This window comes from Eriocheir sinensis, chromosome 33, assembly GCF_024679095.1.
Source record: "Eriocheir sinensis breed Jianghai 21 chromosome 33, ASM2467909v1, whole genome shotgun sequence".
In the NCBI taxonomy this organism is placed as follows: domain Eukaryota; kingdom Metazoa; phylum Arthropoda; class Malacostraca; order Decapoda; family Varunidae; genus Eriocheir; species Eriocheir sinensis.
The window spans coordinates 10693636-10713534 of NC_066541.1; the positions used below are offsets into that span (position 1 = coordinate 10693636).

Here is a 19899-nt window from a genome sequence, read left to right on the forward strand (position 1 = left end):
TCAGCGCGTTCATCCCATACAAGGCGATGGGCTGCCCCGAACACAAGGCCGACGAGGACTGGGTGACGGGAACAGCGGGCGCGCGAGGGTTTGCCGCGCCCGGGGACCTGTTTTCCGGGCCGGAGACGCGCGGACAAAGACACAGGAATGAGTATTGGCGTTTCCCTCCACAAGTCTATTCCGCTGCGTCGTGGTTGGCGGGAATCACTCCAGGACGCCCGGCAAGACAGCCTTCAGGTCGTCGTCGTGGCTGGTGATTAATCCTTCAAGACCTCACGACAGCCTTCAGGTTCTCGGATCGTGCGTCGGATATCTCGTTGCCTTTGGACCTCGACGTCTCACCGAGTCTGTCCACCAAGCGAGGATTAATCCCTTGTCAGGCGACCCATCGGTGCCTGGTGGATCAAGGGCCTGGCTCAGAGACTTAATAAAGGGAATTCCAGACGGCGAAGCGAGCCGGAAGTGGACGTCCCTCACTCAAGAAGCCGCCACGAGCCACCGCTGTCGATGCTGTCGCTGTTTTCGTTGTTTTCTCCGTTTCGTCGTCGCCTCGCAGCTCCTCAGGGACCGGCACAGCCTCAGCGCCCTTCAGATCTGCTCATTACCATTCCCTCTCAAGTTTCCACGGTTAGTTTGTTTACGAGGGAGGCGAAGAGGCGGGGCGGGCAGGGCCGTCTGGGGCTTCACTCCTGCACGCGGCGCCACTGTAGATCAAGCAGCTACTTACTGGGTTTCCTCGGCCGGTGAAGCGAAGGGAAACAAGACCGGGAGGCTCGAGAAGTGCAGCTCCCGAACGACGCTTCCAGGAATGATGAAGAGGAATGGATGGGAATACTTCATAACCTTCCCTCGCCGTCAGTTTAAAACCCACGAAGCCCCAGGAACTCTTTTTAGCTTGCGAACGGATCCTCTTTCAACAATGACGAAGAGGAATGGCTGGGAATACTTCATAACCTTCCCTCGCCGTCAGTTTGGGATCCGCGGCGCCTCTGGAACCCTTTTAGCCGGCGACTGGTTCCTCTGAGTCGTAATTCAGAAGATCCACTCATCAGCGTCCCCCCAATGAATTATCAGTTAGGTGCTGCGTCCCTCGGCCCGTCCCCTCAGCGCGATGGCGGGGAGGCGAGGGGAGGAGGAAGTAGGGGAAGTCTCGTTGCCATGGGGGTGACGCATCTCCCTCTTCCTCTTCCTCTTCCTCTTTACTTCCACTGTTTACTTCCCTCTTTCCTTCCCTCTTTGCTGAGCTTTTCCACTCGTCGTCTTTTGATGCCACGACTTGCAGCTGCTTCGTCCTATTGGCAGATTCACGTTCTTTTTCACCCTTTTTTTCTTCTTCCTTTTTTTATGTTAGCTTGCACTTTCCTTACTTTTTTTGCTGGTCTGTTAATCGCTACTTCTTGAAACCACACACAAGTTGATTTACGGTCTCCTGAACCCTTTTTTTTTTATCTTCTCCCTTTTTTTATGTTCGTCTTTTTTGCTTGCACGTTCCTTCCTTCTTTGCTAGTCTCCCTTAATCGCCACTCCTTAACACCACACAGGGCACCAGCAGCTTTCTCGTCACGGTTAGTTTACGTCCTTTTAACCTCAAGTTTTCAGACCAATTTCCTCATCAACAACAACTGCTTTTAATTCTCGTCCATGTCTTTACTTTTCCTTGGTTTCCTCTCCCCTCGCTTAACCCGGGCCTTGGTAATTTTCCCTCGCCGCCGCCGCCGCCGCTGCCTGGAGGGGCCCGAATCGCGTCCCCTCGCTCGCCTCCACAAGGTCTAAAAATTTACCGCTGGAGGCAAATGGAACAGCTTTTATGCACAACTGGGGCGCGCGAGCCGGCTGTGGGGCGTGCATAAGGGATCAGGGAATGGCGGGGAGGAGGAGGAGGAGGAGGAGGAGGATTACTGCTTTGTCCCGATGTGCTTCTGTTCTGTTGGTTCGGTGAGAGGAATAAACGGGACAATGGAGGATTCTTTATAGGCTCGTAGGATAACCGTTTTTCTTCCGCCGTTCTTCTGTTAGGGAACGGTTCGGTCCAAGAAGTCAACAGATCAACGGAAGCTTCCTTTAGGCTCGTAGGATCACTGTTTTTCTTCCGACGTTCTTCTGTTGGGGAACGGTTCGCTGCGGGAGATAAACAGCCCAACGAATGCTTGCTTCTTTCAGCCTCGGAGGATCAGCGTTTCATCTCGTTTTATGCTTGTGTGTTGGGCCGAGGATAGCGTTTTGTTCCTTTTTGCATGTGCTTGTGAGGGAGAGCGAGACAAACAAACAGAGACACATATGCTTTACGTTTATTCAAGCTTATAGGATTCGTTTTATGCTTGTTTTTTGGGCCGCGGATAACGCATTGAGCCCTCCTTGCTTGTGTGTTGGGTCGAGGATAGCGTTTTGAGCCCTCCTTGCTTGGGCTTGTGAGGGAGGACGAGACAGACAGAGACACAGATGCTTAAAGTTGATTCAAGCTTATAGGATTCGTTTTATCTTTGGGTTTTGGGCCGCGGATAACGCTTTGAGCTCCCCTTGCTTGGGCTTGAGGGAAATCGAGATAGACAAACAAACACACAGATGCTTTATGTTATTCAAGCTTATAGGATTCGTTTTATCTTTGTGTTTTGGGCCGAGGATAACACTTTGAGCCCTCCTTGCTTGTGCTTGGGCTGTGTTTGTGGGGGAGAGAGAGATAAATATACACACACACACACTTTTTTATGTTTTTTTTTTTCCAGGTGTGTGTTGGGCCGAGGATTACACTCTGATCCCTTCTTGCTTGTGTTTGGCCGTGTTTGTGAGCAGAGAAACACACAAACACACTCTTTTTGTATTTGTTTTTTCTCAGGCTCAGAGGATCGCACTATTTTATCTGCCTTGATGTTTATGTTGGGCCGAGGATAACGCGTTTGTGCTGGGCCGTGTTTGTGAGGGAGAGACACAAACAAACACAAAACAGATTTCCTTTGTGTCGTGTGTGGCCGCCTAGATAACAGGTTACAGGTTACAGAGGGAGGCACGCAGGACTTCACTATTTCGTCCTACCTGGCGTGTGCTCCTGTTTGCTCGCGGGTCATGGAGAAGCAAACAGACAAACAGACACACACAGAGACAAACAGACGCTTCCTTCGTTTGTTGTCCAACTTTACCTTGTTTGGGAAATGGAAATTGCTTGTTTTTTTGCTGCGTTATTTTACAGTGCTTTGTTTTTTGTTGTTGCTGCTGTTGTTGTTTTATTCAGATTGGGTTACCTTGCTAGTCTTCACCTTTGTTTACTGCTGTGCTGCGGTTAATTGCTTTTGCGAACCGTGTTTTTTAAATGATTTATGTGGAGCACTTTTTTGTTTTGTTTTTGTTAGGTTTGGTAATACTGTTCAGCTTTATTTACCCGAGGACACTTTTTTTTTTTTTGACCACGTTGTTTTAAGAATGATCAATGAGTAATACTTTTCTTATTTTGGGGTCTTTGTTTCCTGTTCAGATTCTAACCTTTAAGTCTGTACCTCCTTAAGACACTTCCCTTTCTTTTTTTTACCTTACGCCGTTTAAGGTGAGAAAGTTAAGATTGAATAACGTTTACTTTTCTATCTTTCAGTCTTTGCAGTTCAGATTCAAACCTTAAAGTCCGTATCTCTTTCTATTTTCACTTCGCGTCGTTTAAGAATGATCTATGTCCAACACTTTTTATTTCCGGGTCTTTGTTTGCGGATCAGATTCAAAACCTTTTCGTCTGTACCCTTTTTCCACCCCGGGACAATTCTTCCTCTTTCTTTTTTTTTACCTCGCGTCTTTAAAGAATGATTAACGTCCAGCACTTTTTGCGCGACTCGTGTTTTTTGCCGCCTCTTCGCCTCGCTCCTTTTTGGGACTCGCGGCGCTGACTGTATCGATGTTCACGTCTTTAAGGACAGGCGCTTCGGTATGCAGAGAGCGTTGTGTCTTGGCGCGGCTGTGTGTGTATCTCCAGGACCATGCGAGCCAATCCTGTGCCTGGAATACTGAAGCTGTGGTGGTGGTGGGTGTTACTAGTGGTGGTGCGTCTTTTATCAACTGGAGGAGTGTCCCTGGTGGTGGTGATGAACGTGTCTCTGGTGGTGGTGGTGGTGATGTTAGTCTCTCGGTTTACCACTCAGGACGTCGGTGTCAGATCGGTGGTGGTGATGCAGGCGGTGGAGGTGGTGGTGACGGTGGTGGTGACGGCGGTGGTGGCGGTGATGATGGGGAGTCTCTATCAATCCCTGCAGAATCACTCGTGTCAAATTGGTGGTGTTTCGCGGACTTTGGAGACGCGTCGTGCATGTTTCAGGGGAGGAGGAGAGGAGAGGAGAGGTGGGGCAGGTAAAGTGACTAGGGGCGGGGGAGGGGGTGGTGGGGGTGGGCGGGGCAGCGGGGCGGTGAGGAGCGAGACAGGCCCTCCATGATGCCGTCCGTCCGTCCTTGAGGCAGGCGCGTGTGGGAGGCGTCGGGCGTCGGGCGAATAAACACGATCATGAATTAGTAACTGTATCCCCGACGACGACGCTGCCGCCCCTTCTGACAGGTGGTCTTGGAGTCGCACTTGAACCTCAGCAAACTTAACCCCCACTTCACGTATCTCTTCAAGGAGGAGATTAGGGCGTCCTTTCTGGTCAATCCTTCATGTATCTCTATGTCTACAAGGTGCCAAGACGTCCTAAGGTGTCCTATAAGCCTCTAATTAACACCTGGGACTCGATGCTCCTCCTCCACATCCCTCCAGGGGGTTCAAGGAGGAGATGGGTCACCCTCCACGCCCACTACAGTCCCCTCATGAACACAGGCACCAGCAGCAGTGTCAGTAGGATCAGCAACAGCATCAGCAGGGAGAAGAAGCAGTCGAGCACCTCAGCGGGGGTTTGGGGGCTATGCCACATGAGGGAGGGGCTGGGAGGGGGAATGAGGGAGAGAAGGGAGATGAGGGAGAGGCCCTACATGGTGGCGTGGCCGAGGGGGACACGCTTGCTTCGCCGCCCTGCCACTTGGAGCCTCGGACAAGGACTCTGTAGGCGCGAGGACAACTTTGCCTCGTCTAATTGCTGTGGAAGCTCTTTAACTCTCCGCCTGGGACGAAGAGGAACCGTGAACTTGGATGTCAACGCTGGCAACACTTCCTCTCTCAGGGCGTCGGGGATCACAGCGAGGATGACGAGGCGCTACTCCCGGGCCACGCAGCCTCTCTGTCGGGGCACTGAGCGAGGCACGGAGGGCGCGACGCGACACTCACACGGAAACGAGCAAGAGCAGACTGAGGGGACAACTTGGCCTGGGACTGCGAGGGCTGGCTGGGAGCGGGGCGGCAGCGGCTGGTGGTGGCTCAGAAGGAAGCAGTTGCCGAGTAGGAATTTACCCGCAAACCCGAGGACCCAGGACCCGTCAGGCACTATTCCAGGTAGTCAAAGAACACTACGAGCCATGTGGGGGTGGGACACGGGGTTCAGATGCAGCGGTGATGAGTAAATGCAACCGGGAATCGTGAGGGATGAGGAGGCAGCGGGCAACAGAGACTCATCTGCTCCTCCCACTCCTCTGTCCTGGAGCGCCGCCGTCCCTCACTAACCCAAATTCTACCCTTCGACAGCCGCCTAAGGTGAGGGGGCAGGTACGCCAGGTGGGGGCAGGGGGGCAGGGAACAAGGCAACCCCTCATGGATGCTGTTGTAGTAATAAAACTCGTAGTAGTAGTAGGAGTATTAAGGGGAAGCTGCTGCCGCCCCCTCTGCTCTCTCCCCTCGCTCTCCCTTCTCCCTCCCTCCCGCTCTCCCTCGGCCACGCCTCCCTGTGCCCAGACGCATCGATCTGGACGGGACAGCAAATTTTAGCCCTCGTCGCCGCCGCCCGAGTGGAGCTGATATGAATTACTTGCTCGCGTGAAGTTTGCCGAGGAAAAGGAGGAGGCAATGAGGGGAAAGAAAGACGGTAGGAAAGGAAACAAGGAAAGAATGGATTAAAGACGGAAAGCAGCAAATATGAGGAACAGACTGAAGATGATATGAATTACTTTGTCTAGTGGTGTTTGCCGGGGAAGAGAAGGAGGCAATGAGGGGAGGAAATAATGTAACGAAGGAAACAGGGAAAGCATGAACAAAAAACGGCAAGCAGAAAGAGAATTAGCTATATGATTTACTTGGTCTAGTGGTGTTTGCCGGAAAGGGATAATAAACAATGACGAAAACAAAGAAAACACGTCTGGAAATAACAGTAAATAAACGACACAAAAATAAACAACAGAACCAACAGCAACAGACGAGAGGAGCCATTTTCACACCCCGGCAAGACACGCTGTAATTTTTCTTTAGCTTTTTTTTTTCTTTCTTTTTTTCATCCTTGTTCCGTGAGATGTATTTTACGGCCCCGCGTGAAACATAACCTTCCTGCAGCATTTTTCACGGCTCCTTCCCCGACACACCTCACCCTGCCTCACTTCTAAGTCACCCACCTGCCTCACTCACCTTACTCTTTCCTCACCTTTGTTTCTCATTCTGAAAGTCCCTCATTCTCACCCTCTTTTTTTTTTTTATCTCTTCACTCACCTTTCTCATTCATCTTTTTTTCCCTCCTCATTTTCGTTTAATTAAAAAGCCTCTCATTTTTACTTCACTTTCTCACTTATTTTTCCTACCTACTCACTCTCATTCATTTTCCCCCCTCCTGATCTTTCTCTCTCAAAAGCCTCTCATTCTTAACTTTCTTATTTCCTTTCCTCACCTTCCCTCCTCATTCTAAAAGCCCTTCATTCTCACTTTTTTTTCCCTATCTATCCACTTTCTCATTCATATTTCTTCCTCCACACCTTCGTCTCTCATTTAAAGTCCCCTCATTCATTCTTGCCTTATTTTCCCACTCCCTTGCCAACCTACTCACCTCAACTCACCTGTACCTACCTCACTTCTTTCCTCTCTCATTCATGTTCCTTCTTCCTCATCCACCTTCCTCACGGATTCAACAAGGCCCTCACTCATTCTTCCCCTAGTTTCTTATTCCCTTTTCTGGCTCACACACACACACACACACACACACACACACACACACACACACACACACACACACACACACACACACACACACACACACACACACACACACACTAAAAGCTTCTTCACTCTTGCACCTCAGCCTAATATAACTTTAACCCTCATTTTCCTCCATCTATTTCCCTTCACTTCTTACCTCCTCATCTTTACACCTCAGTCTGACCTAATTAACCTCACCTCACCAGCCTCATTTCCCCTCCTCAGCCTCCTACCTCGCTTTAGCCTTCCTCGTCTCTTCTTACATGAAAGGAGGCAGGTCAAGGGTATACTGAAAAGGAGGAAGCAAAAAATCCCGCTGGCGCTGCTCCTGCTAATAGTAAATGGTTGAAAGAATCTAAAAACAGGGTCAGAATCGTTCCTCATATACTCCCCTCTTGAAAGCATGGAGGAAGTAACAAAGCCTCGTAGCCCCAGTGTTTAGCGTTGATATAAAAAGGAAGAGGAAATTTTAGGAAACTACAAAGGAAATCTCTTTATCAGTATCTGGTATTGAGTAGAAACAACGGATCAGTCTGGAAGGTATGGTTTGGTTTGGGCGCTTGTGTTACTCCTGGGTATAGGGCCTTAACCCGTCCGCTGCGATTGGCACGGATTTGGCTTTCATTGGTAGCCTGACAACATACACTCCCAAGCCTTTCTCTGCCTCTGTGGTGGGTAGTGTAGTGTTTCCCATGTGGTATTGGTGTGCTGGATATTCCCTCCCAAGGTGCAGGACTTTACATTTTTCTTCATTGAATTGTAGCAGCCTCCTTTTGATCCATTCCTGTAGCTTGGGAATGTCGTCTTATAGGAAATCCGCATCCAAGAGGTTAAATACAGAATAGAAATGGCTAATGTGTGTGCTTGCTTTAGTGTTTGTGTGTGAGTTTGTGAGTTTGTGATTGTCCATGTATATCGATTAGAGTTTGTTTATCGAATACACAAACAATCACAAACTCACAAATTCACACACAAACACTAAAGCAAACATAGGACATTTCTATTTTCTTAGTTAACTTTACCTACCCCAGATTAACATTAATAACCCGGATCTGGATTCTTAAAGGCTCAAATTGACAAAAATAAGAAAAAATCGTCACTTACGCAAAGCATTTATATATCAACGCATTTGTGATCAGTTTATGCATCATCTATTTTTGGGGGTTTATATCATGTCAAAAATTTGGCCTGTCGCTGGTAGTACGCGGTAAAGCCACAAATTTGGCCCGTCGCTGCTACCTGGTTAAATAAATGTGTTGAACTGTCGAACTGGCCCTCTGTCAAATGCGTGAGCCCGGGCGCCGAAATATTTAAGAGTATGGCCCGCGTCACTCAGCATGGATAAGCGTGGAAGGACGGGAGGGGAACCACGTCGGACAGCTGATAGCGTCCCACGAAGACAGGGCGTAATAAAATTAGTGCAGACACGACCCAGGGAGATAAGATAACGGAGGTAGAAGGAGGAGGAGGAGAGATGGATGAGGAGGAATGTAAGAGGAAAGGGAGGAGGAGTTATTTAAGAGGGGGGAGGGATGAGGGTTGAAAGAGATAAGAGGGCGAGGAGGAGGAGTGGGAGAGGAGGAAGACGGTTGAAAGTGAAATGTAAGAGCAGAAGGAGGAGGAGGAGGAGGAGGAAATGAAGATGCAAAAGTTGGAGCTGATGTGGAAGAAGGAAGCAGTGGAAAGGCGGAGAGGTTGAAATGGACGAAGGACAAGAGGAGGAGGAATAAAAGAAGGGAGGAGAAATTGCGCATGAGGAGAGGAGGTAAAGAAGAGATGGAAGAAAATGTGAAAACGAGATGAGGGAACGGAGAGGAAAAGGAGCAAGAACTAAAGAGGAGTTGAGATAAGGATAAAAAGGAGGAAGGAGAAAAAGAGAAGAGCAGGAAAGAAGAGAGAAGTGCACTGAAAAATGAAAGCGAGTTGAGGAAAAGAAAAAAAATTAGGTAGGGAAGAGAAAGACGAGAGACAAAAAGAAGCGAAGCAGGAGAGAGGGAGGAGGAGGAGGAGGAGGAGAACAAGGAAGAAAGAAGAGAAGGAGAGGACGTTAAGGGAGGAAAGGAGAATGGGAGGAGGTTAAGAAAAGCGGAACAAGGAGAAGTGGAGGGCAAGAAAGAAAAGAGAAGAGAAGAGGAAGGTTAAGTAAAACGGAGCAAGAGGAGAAGTGGAGGGGAAGAAAGAAAAGAGAAGAGGGAGAATAAGGAAAACGGGGCAAGAGGAGAAGTGGAGGGGAAGAAAGAAAAGAAAAGAGAAGAGGAAGGTTAAGTAAAACGGAGCAAGAGGAGAAGTGGAGGGGAAGAAAGAAAAGAGAAGAGGAGGAGGAGGTTAAGGAAAACGGGGCAAGAGAAGTGGAGGGAAAGAAAGAAAAGAGAAGAGAAAGGTTAAAGAAAACGGGGGAGGAGAAGAAGTGGAGGGAAAGAGAGGAAAGAGAAGAGGAGGAGGTTAAGGAAGGAGGAACAAGGGTAGGAGAGGAGGTAAGAGGCCTTCACTAAGAGGCCGCGGTGAAGGGTGTCGGGTTACCTCGCCTGATACTAACCTGATAGCGATGGGCCATACACGTCGCCCTCAGCCACTGGGCACGTAACACCACTGACCCTAACACTGAACCTAATGCCCTCTCCACTACTATGACAACAGGATACAACTACTTCACCTATTACCATGAACATACTGCTCTTTCCCCTACAACTACAACTACCACTACTACCACGAATAGTTTCCTACCATCTATCTGTTACTCCTAATCTAACAAAGACTCCCCTACCAACCACTCATTTCACCTATTACCATGAATCAAATGCTCTTTCCCCTACAACTACAACTACTACCACGATTAGTTTCCTACCATCTATCTGTCACTTCTATTCTAACAAAGACTCCCCCTACCAACCACTCATTTCACCTATTACCATGAATCAAATGCTCTTTCCCCTACAACTACAACTACCACGATTAGTTTCCTACCATCTATCTGTCACTTCTATTCTAACAAAGACTCCCCTACCAACCACCATTTCCTTTCCTGACTCTCCCTTAACTCTACCATTGCCACAACTATTATGCACCCTTAACCTAACCTAACCTATCTGTCTCCTCCTTTTCTGCCTCCTCCTCCACAAACACCTGCAACTCCACATGCACTAATGTCTACCTTTCTGCACCACTACATTCTGTTAATTTCTGCTACCTCACCATAACCACCACAACCACACTCACCCCAACTTCACCACACCATACCTATTCCCATACATCACTACAGGTTTTTTGGGAGACTTTTTTGTATCACTTTTTTTTATCCCCTTGAGCTGCCTCCTGTACTATAGAAAAACACTCCCCGTCACCATATCGCCCCCACACAACGACGCAACAACACCGCCTTGGACCCACCACACAAGCCACTACAATCGTCGCCCCATTTTCCGACCTCCCTCGCCTCTTTCCTCGACCCCCGAAACTTTTATTATTTTCCATTAAACTTGGCCACATCTGCAGCCACCACCAGTCACATTTTTCCTCCACGTCTTTTGACTCCTCCTCCTCCAGCTCCTCTTCCTTCTTCTCCTTCTCCTTCTCCAGCTCCTCTTCCTTCTTCTCCTCCTCCTCCTCCAGCTCCTCTTCCTTCTTCTCCTTCTCCTCCTCCTCTTCATGGACGCACTTTAATCCACCTCCATAACCAACAACTCTTATATAACAAAACATTACAGGATCGAGAATAGAAAGAAAAAATATACCTAGCAAATCTTCTTCCTCTTTCTTTCTGTTACTTTCCTCTTTATTATTTTCCTCCTCTTCCTGGTCTTTCCTTTCCTTTTTCCTTCTCTTCCTCTTCTTTTTTCACTCCGTTTTCTTACTCTCCCTCTCATCTCCTCCTCTACTTCTTCTTGCTCTTTCCTTTCCTCTTCCTCTACTTTTTTCACTCCTTTTTTTGCGTTTATTTTTACTTCATACATATCCTCCACCACCACCACCACCACCTTAAAGAAAAAAACATTGCTGGTACACGAATAAGAAAAAAAACAAACAAACACCATACACCACAAATCTTAGAACTTCATACATATCTACCTGCCCTAACCCCCCCGCCACCCCCCCACCCACCACTACTATACCCCCCCCCCCCCGTGGTAATACACTCCCAAACGGCGCCATACAGCAAACACACGAGCCAGAAACAAACACGATGGCTCACACTGTTGATATTTACGTCCCCCATTGCGAAAAACGGCCTCCTAACGCCCCCCCCCTCTCTCTCTCTCTCTCTCTCTGCCACTAAGCCATACGTTGTGACTTTCCATACTTCGAAGAGTGCAGGAGGGGGAGGAAGGGAAGAGGAGAGAAGGAGAGGGAAGGAGAGGGAAAGAAGGGAGGGGGAGAGGGAAGGGAAGGGAAGAGGGGGAGAGGTAAGGGGGAGGGAGGGAAGGAAGGGGAGAGGGGGAGAAGGAAAGGGTGAGAGAAATGGGTTTAGGAATATTTTATCATGGTTTAGAGGAGTGGGTCTTACGATTGGGTTTTGCGAGGGGGGTCTTCTCTCTCTCTCTCTCTCTCTCTCTCTCTCTCTCTCAAATCAAAAGTTCAGCCAATGCGTAAAACAAAGTATAAATAAATGGCCGTAACCAAAGCTATCACGTTCATTAAAATACCCATTGGCTTTTATTTATTTATTAGAACTATGAATAACGCTCTAAATAACTTTGTATATAACGTAAGCCACACACACACACACACACACACACACACACACACACACACACACACACACACACACACTCAGTAGGAGGTTCGTGGAAAGCATAAATGTTTGGAAGAGGAGAATCATACGAAGAAATAACAAATAAAGAACAGGAAAACATAAAAATACACGTTTAATACAGGAATGAGTCAGAGAGAGAGAGAGAGAGAGAGAGAGAGAGAGAGAGAGAGAGAGAGAGAGAGAGAGGGGATGAGGGGGGGGGCGGATGCTGGTTCTCTCTAAGGTGACTCATCTCAGCGGGCGGCACGCGAGCCAATTCCTCCGCCCACGCAGCCTTCACTCCACCTTCATTCCTCTCCTCCACCCTCATGCCACGGTCACTTCACTCATTCCACTATCGTTACACTCTCCTTCCTTCTATTTACTCCACCTCAGTCCAATTTTACTTTCGTCATTCCACTTACCGTCCCATTCTCCTGCGTTTCCTTCTCCACCCTCACTCCACTTTTCATTCCATTTTCATTTCTTTCCTATTCCACCCTCCTTTGACTTTTACTTAATTCCACTATCATTCCCAGTCCCGATTCCACTATCATTTCCAGTTCCACTTACTCCACTTTTACTCCAACCACTTTTACATTACTCCACTCCTTTCACTTTCATCTTATTCTCTTCCTTCCCTTGCTTCAACTCCATTCCTTTTCACTCCATTCTTCATCTGTGTCGTTTTTAGTCACTCATTTTACTTATTCATTCACTTTTATTTCTTTCTCCCTCCACATCTTTTCATTTTCTTCACTCCAGTTATCCACTCATTCATTCATTCAATTTCTCCCTTACTCAATATTTTCACTCCACCCCAAATTCACCACTCTTTTGGCTACTCTTTTTACTTTTGTGGGAGTGGCGAGTAACGGGCTTTTTTTTGTATTTTTTTTGTTGGCCTTGAGCCGCATCCTTTAATGTAAAAAAAAAAAAAAAAAAAAAGCCCTCCGCCATTATTCCACTCTCCCTCCATGCTTCCTTCACCCTCATTCCACCTTGCCTCCACCTACATTCCACCATCTTAATCCCCAGTGTTCGAGGTAATGTCTGCCCACGCACGAAGCTTAAGAGCCGATGATTTGAAGCAGCGAACCTCTTCCTCGAGTCGTGAGCCGGTTATTCGAAGCATCTGACTCCCCTCCACGAGCCAGTAATTGGAAACAGGAGCCAGAGCTGAGCCTCCCGGATTATCGCTGAGCCGCCGCCGTCTCAGCCCCGCAGTGAGCCACCCGCAATGAGCCGCTAATTCGAGCCATCAATGCCCGGAATCTGCAAAGTAGCCTGCTCGAAGCTTTTATGAACCGCTTCCTCCGCCTCGAGTCTTCCAAGAAAGGTTTGTCTAGCGTGTTTTTCAGAAAAGTTCGTATTTGTTTGGCCTTGAGCTTATTATATATATATATATTTTTTTTGGGGGGGTTAAGGTATGTCTATTGAGTGTCTTAGGATAGTTTTACGTTATCAAGACAAATTATTATTTTTTTATAATTGAATTTTTAAAAGAAATCTCGTATTATTGGGCCTTAAGCAGTTTGTCGAAATAAGTTATTAATAAAAGGTTTGCATTCCTAAGATTTTGAGGAAAATGTCGATATCAGAATATTAAAGAAAACTTTCGTATTCTTTCAAAAAACGGGTTTTCTAAAATTTATCAGTGTTTAAAAATGTATGAAGCTTTCTAGGGGATGTTCAATACTGCGGTGTTAAAAAAAGTTTGTTTGATATAGCATGTAGAATATCCTCGTGTCATAAATTCCTTCAGGAAAACCTCATATTCTGGCGTCCCTACGAACCCCAGCAACGAGCCGCGTCTTCATGAGCCGCCTCGCCTCGGTGACTCGCAGCCTAACACATGAACCACCGCCGACTCGACGCGCGGCGGAGGCGGAAGCGACGGGAAAAAAAATCCCCAACCCGACCCTCAAAAACTCATTTGCGTGACTCCGCCTTAATGAGTGCGGGCAATGATGCATAAATAGTAATTAGAAAGTTTTCTCGGCGGGGAATGAGGGAATTAGCATCGTTATGAGGGCGAGATGGGCTCAGGGAGGCGCGGCGAGGCCCAGGTAAGGCGCCGCGGTGACGTCATTAATTAAGCCGCAGGTATCACGCCAAGGACAGGTGCGGGATGGAAAGGCGAAGGAAAAATAAGAGGCAATATTATTTTTATCAGTTTTATCATCATCAGCATTGGTAGTAGTTATAGAAGTAGTAGTAATAGTCGTAGTAATAGTAGTAGTAGTAGTTCTTGTTGTTGTTGTTGTAGCAAATAATAATAATAGTAATGATAATGATAATGATAATGATAATGATAATGATAATGATAATGATAATGATAATGGTAATGATAGTATTTCAAGTAAGTCGATAACGTAATGATAATGATAATGATAATGATAATGATAATGATAATGATAATGATAATGATAATGATAATGATAATGATAATGATAATAATAATAATAACAATAACAATAATCATAATTAAAAATCTACACCTAACTGATCCTTTTGATAATTAGAATCATTCCCCCGGTCAAAGCCGCGCACCTTCACGCTGCTCGTCAATATTTAGCAACATCCGGATGACAATTACAACCAAGCTCGAATTTATAGCTTCCGGAACCGGCCCGGACCGACCCACCCGCCTCCTGTTTGCATCATTAATTTACTCTCATTATTTTTTCCTCCCATTTATAATCTCCCGTGTTTCCAGATTAATTCATTCTTTTTTTCCTCCTCATCTATAATTAATTCCTCTTCCGCTACTACACATCACCTGCTCTCCACTTTAATACTCCACATCCTTGCTCCATATTTCCACCATTACACACTAACGCTCCACTAATTTACTTTCATTAACATTTCCTCATCTGTAATTCCCCTTCCGTTACTCTATATCATCTGCTTACCACTCCACTACTACGACAATTCTCCACTACTCCATTCCTTACTCCACCTCCAAGTTCAATATTTCAATCACTCCACAACCACTCCACTCACCTCCTTACCCCACTATTGCATTACCACTCCACCAACTGACTATTCCATTCCTCCAGAACCTCACGAAACCAAGAATTATAAAAAAGAACCCCTAAAGAACCCAAAACAGTACCCAAATTACATTCGTTCTATAAAACCCTTCACAGCACTCACAACCCAAATAACCCCAGACTGCTCCGATAGAACCTTGACCTAACCCGACAGAAATAAGATATGCTCCAGACGGAATCTGTACCAATATACCCCCACAAAATTCTGTACCAGTATACCCCCACAAAAATCTGTACCAATATACCCCCACAAAAATCTGTACCAATATACCCCCACAAAAATCTGTACCAATATACCCCCACAAAAATCTGTACCAATATACCCCCACAAAAATCTGTACCAATATACCCCCACAAAAATCTGTACCAATATACCCCCACAAAAATCTGTACCAATATACCCCCACAAAAATCTGTACCAATATACCCCCACAAAAATCTGTACCAATATACCCCCACAAAAATCTGTACCAATATACCCCCACAAAAATCTGTACCTATATACCCCCACAAAAATCTGTACCAATATACCCCCACAAAAATCTTTACTTACATACCCCCACAAAACAGACCTTGACAGAGCCTAAATCCACCTCAGCAGAACCTAACCCACCCCAACAGACACCATTCTACCCCACAAGAACCCGAGAACAGACATTAAACCCAAACGACCTCAAACGTACCCTTCCAACCACCTCCTTACGACCCCGACAAAGACCAAGACGACCCCAAGAAGAGACGACAGATGCCCAAACGACCCTACCCACCACGCCTCGCCCTGTACCCCCTCCCCCCACCCACCTACCCAGTCCCACTCTTTCACCATGCCTCCAACTCCTCCTCTTCCCCCCTCCCCCCCTTCCCCAGCCCCCATCTCTGCCCTGCCCCAACTGTCCCTAGCACGCCCACACACAGCCCCGACTTGCACCCAAATGGCCGCCCATAAACCCTTATCGCCTCCCGCCCGGTGTGTGAGAAGAAGGAGGAGGAGGAGGAGGAGGAGGAGGATGGATGCTTGGACAAGGTTGGGTGTAGGGTAGGAAGATAAAGGAAGGTCAAAGAGGAGATAAAGCAGGAAGAGAAGAAGGAGGAGGAGGAGAATGAGGAGATAAAGAGGCAGGAGGAACAAGAGAAGGAGAGAGATAAAGGTAGAGGGGGAAGAGGAAGAGGAGGAAGAGGAGGAAGAGGAAGAGGAGAGACCTTGAGTTAATGGCAGAAAGGCTAATTTGGAGGAGAGTAAACATCTTATATCTCCCTTAATGTGTTCCGTTCACACACACACACACACACACACACACACACACACATTGAAGGAGAAAGAGAAAAGAAGACTTAAGAAAAAAAAAAGTCTTCTCTTTGTCGGATGTGTTTGGAATTTGTGTGAAGGTCAAGGGAGGGAGAGAACGTGTGTGTGTGTGTGTGTGTGTGTGTGTGTGTGTGTGTGTGTGTGTAATCAATAAAATAGACAGACAGGCAAATCCTACATACACACACACACCCTCTATTGGGATTACTGAGAAGAGGAGGAGGAGGAGGAGAAGGAGGAAGAAAAGGAGGAGGAGAATTTGGTAAGAGGGCATCAGGAGGAAAGCCACTATTAGGAGGAATGATAAAAGGAAGAGGGAAGACAAGAATATTGGAGGAGGAGGAGGAGGAGGAGGAGGAGGAGGAGGAGTAATATCTGGCTACGCTTCCTTCCCCTCCTCCATCTGGACATGAAGTGAATCAAATAATGTAAGAAAAGAAAGAGGAGGAGGAGGAGGAGGAGGAGGAGGTGCAAATTATAGGAGGGAGCAGAGACCACGGTGATAAATCAATTTTGAGGGGGAGAAAAAAATTGAAAAGACGGAGACCAGAAGGAAAGTTTGAGGAAGGAGAAAGGGGAGAAGAAGGAAGGAAGGAAGAATGAAGAATGAATGAATGAAGAAGGGAGGGAAGGAAAGAGGGAAGAAAGGAAGTTAGAAAGGAGAGAAGGAAGGAGTGAAAGGACGAGAGAAGGAAGGAAGGAAAGGAAGGAAGGAAGGAAGGAAGGAAGGAAGGAAGGAAGGAAGGAAAGGAGGTAGTGAGGTGATAAAGTAGTGAAAATAAAATGAATGAATGATGAAGGTAAGAGAGAGAGAGGAAGGAAATATGGGCAGAGGAGAGAAGGAAGGAAGGGTAGGAAGAAGGGTTGACAGAGGAGGAAGTAAGCAATGAAGAGAAGAAAGAAAGAAAAAAGAAGGAAGGAAGAAAAGACGAAAAGAGGGAGGGAGGAAGGGAAAAGGAGAGAATGAAGAAAGGGAGGAAGAAAGAAAGAAAGGAAGAATAGACGAACTGAGGAAGGGAAAGATAAGGAAAGAATGAACAAAGGAAGAAGAGCAAGGAAGAAAGAAAGAAAGAAGGAAGGAAGAAACGATGAATTGAAGGAAGGAGGAAGGGAGAAGGAACAAAGGAACAAAGGAAGGAAAAGAAGAAAAAAAAAACAATAAACCCCAAACCAATCTCCCTAACTAAAACAACAACAACAACAACAGCAAGAGGAAGAAAACCAACACAAGGAACAAGGAAAACAAAAACAAACATTAAAATAAAACAAAAATAAAACGGAAAATATGAAACACAAAATACAAGAAGGAAAAATAAGGACACACATACGGGACAAGACAAACAAGCAAATGATCAAAACAGGAAAGAAAGACAGAAAAAAAAGAGGGAGAAAGAGGGAGAGGGAGGCTGTAAGAGGGATGAGAGGGAGGGGGAGGGAGAGAGGGAGGGAGAGGGAGGGACAAGGAAGGATAGCGGAAGGGAGAGAGAAAGGCACAAAGAGGCTGGGAGAAAAGGGAGGGCAAGAGAGAAAAGTGAAGAGGGAGAGGGAGAGAGGGAGGGAGAGGAGGGAGACAAAGGGAAAATGTGAATGGAGGAAGAGAGAGAGAGAGAGAGAGAGAGAGAGAGAGAGAGAGAGAGAGAGAGAGAGAGAGAGAGAGAGAGAGAGAGAGAGAGAGAGAGAGAGAGAGACATTATTGGAAGTGGCTCAGGATAACATTGGAGGAGGAGGAAGAAGATGAGGAGGAGGAGGAGGGGGAGGAGGAAGAGGAGGAAGAAAAGAAGAAGGAACAGGGTAATGCAAAAAATACTGTGAGACTCAAAGAAAAAAAGTCTAAAATCATCTCCCTTAACAAACACACACACACACACACACACACACACACACACACACACACACACACACACACACACACACACACACACACACACACACACACACACACACACCACATTCTGTACCAAACTGTTTCCCTTTTTTTGTTTTTCTTTAATTAACGCTACACACTGCCAATGCATCACAGGGGGCGGAGGGGGTCAGGGGGAACGTTCAGGGTGTCGCAGAAGCCTTGGTAACGGATGCAGGGGGAGGGGAGGAGGGGGAGGAGGGGTGGGAGAGAGAGGAAGGGGGAGGGGCAGGAGAGTCACGTGACATTAACCTTCGGGCTTGTGCAGAAAGGTCAGTGGAAGAAGAGCTGGTCAATACTGGTGGTAGTGGTGGTGGAGGTGGTGGTGGTGGTGGTGGTGGTGGTGGTGTGTGGAGGTGGAGGTGGTGGTGGTGGTGATGTGTGGAGGTGGTGGTGGTGGTGATGTGTGGAGGTGGTGGTGGTGGTGATGTGGAGCGGGTGTTGTTGTTGTTGTTGTTGATGTTGGTGGTTGTGGTGATGATGTGTGGAGGAGGAAATAATTGTAGCAGTGGTGGTTTTGGTGGTGAGATAGTGGTGGTGATGATGCTGGTGGTGGTGGTGGTGATGATGATGATGATGATGATGATGGTGGTGGTGGTGGTGGTGGTGATGATGATGATGATGATGGTGGTGGTGGTGGTGGTGGTGGTGGTGATCGTGGTAGTTGTAGTAATAGCAGAAGAAATTGAATAATATGTTGTAGCAGCAGAAGTAATAAAAATAGTAGTAGCAGTAATAGTAGTAGTAGTAGTAGTAGTAGTAGTAGTAGTAGTAGTGACACTCATGGTAGCAGTTGCAGTTTAAGTAATGGTCATCCTTCTTCCCCCAACCCCTCCCCTCTCCCCCTTCCCCCCTCCTCCTCCCTTTCCCCCACAAGCACTGAATCGACAGGCCTGAGCGATATTACCCCCGACGGAGAGGAATAAAGCACGAGTAGGGGGTAGGGGGAGAAAGGGGGGAGGGGAGAGGAGAGGAGACGAATGAGAGAGAGAGAGAGAGAGAGAGAGAGAGAGAGAGAGAGAGAGAGAGAGAGAGAGAGAGAGAAGATAGGCCGTGCAATGTAGGGGAAGAGGAGGGGAGAAAGATAAACGGTAGGAAGAGTAAGAAGTGAATAGAAGAGAAAGGAAGGGAAGGGAAGAGGAAAGGGAGGGGTAAGGAAGGAGGGGAATGGAGATAAAAGGGTAGAAGGAAGGGAACTGAAGAGAGAAGGGAGGGGAAGGGAAGAGAAGGGAAGAATGATGAAGGTTAGGAAGGGAAGGGAAGGGAAGGCAAGGGAAAGGAAGGGAAGGGAAGGAAAGGGAAGGGAAAAGAAGGGAAGGGAAGATAAAGGAAGAATGATAAAGGTTAGGAAGGGAAGGGAAGGGAAGGGAAGGGAGAAGGGGCGGGCGTGTGGGGGAAGGTATCCAGTTCATAATGACACACACACACACAAAAAAAAAAAAAAAAAAAAAAAGCTCCACAAATATTTTCATAACAGTAAATATTAACAAAAATTCCCAACGTTACAGAACTCTTCGGGTATGAAAAAAAAAAATGTTCTTGCTCTAATATCCACCCCAAAAAATACCTCTTTCTGCACTAATTACGCAAATGACGAGGGAACACGATAGCCGGGACGTAAATTAATCAGGCCGGGAAAAATATATAGTACCATGAGGGAAAATAAGCGGCTCTGAAACACGCTGAAACACGATGAAACACGATGAAACACGCTGAAACACGATGAAACAAAGAAAAAGTATATAATTTTTTTCTTTCTCTCCATTTCTCTTTGTTTCTCTTCCTTATTTTCTTCCTTCCACAATTCCTTCCTTCCTTCCCTACTGAAACACGCTGAAACATGAGGAAAAAGTCTATACAGTTTATTCCTTTCTCTCCATTTCTCTTTGTTTC

The 19899-nt window shown here is 46.9% G+C and overlaps 1 protein-coding gene across 1 annotated transcript in view; it reads right to left on the reverse strand.

Moving 5' to 3' along the window:
• Positions 1-7752, reverse strand: part of LOC127006844 (uncharacterized) — a 10093-nt gene extending 2341 nt beyond the window's left edge. The window contains exons 1-2 of the mRNA XM_050877199.1: positions 955-7752; positions 1-843 (exon numbers count right to left, since the gene is read on the reverse strand). The exon at positions 1-843 is cut by the window's left edge and continues 1860 nt beyond it. The gene's annotated coding sequence lies outside the window, so the exon portion shown is untranslated. The remainder of the gene's footprint in view (positions 844-954) is intronic.
• Between the last annotated feature and the right edge of the window lie 12147 nt (positions 7753-19899).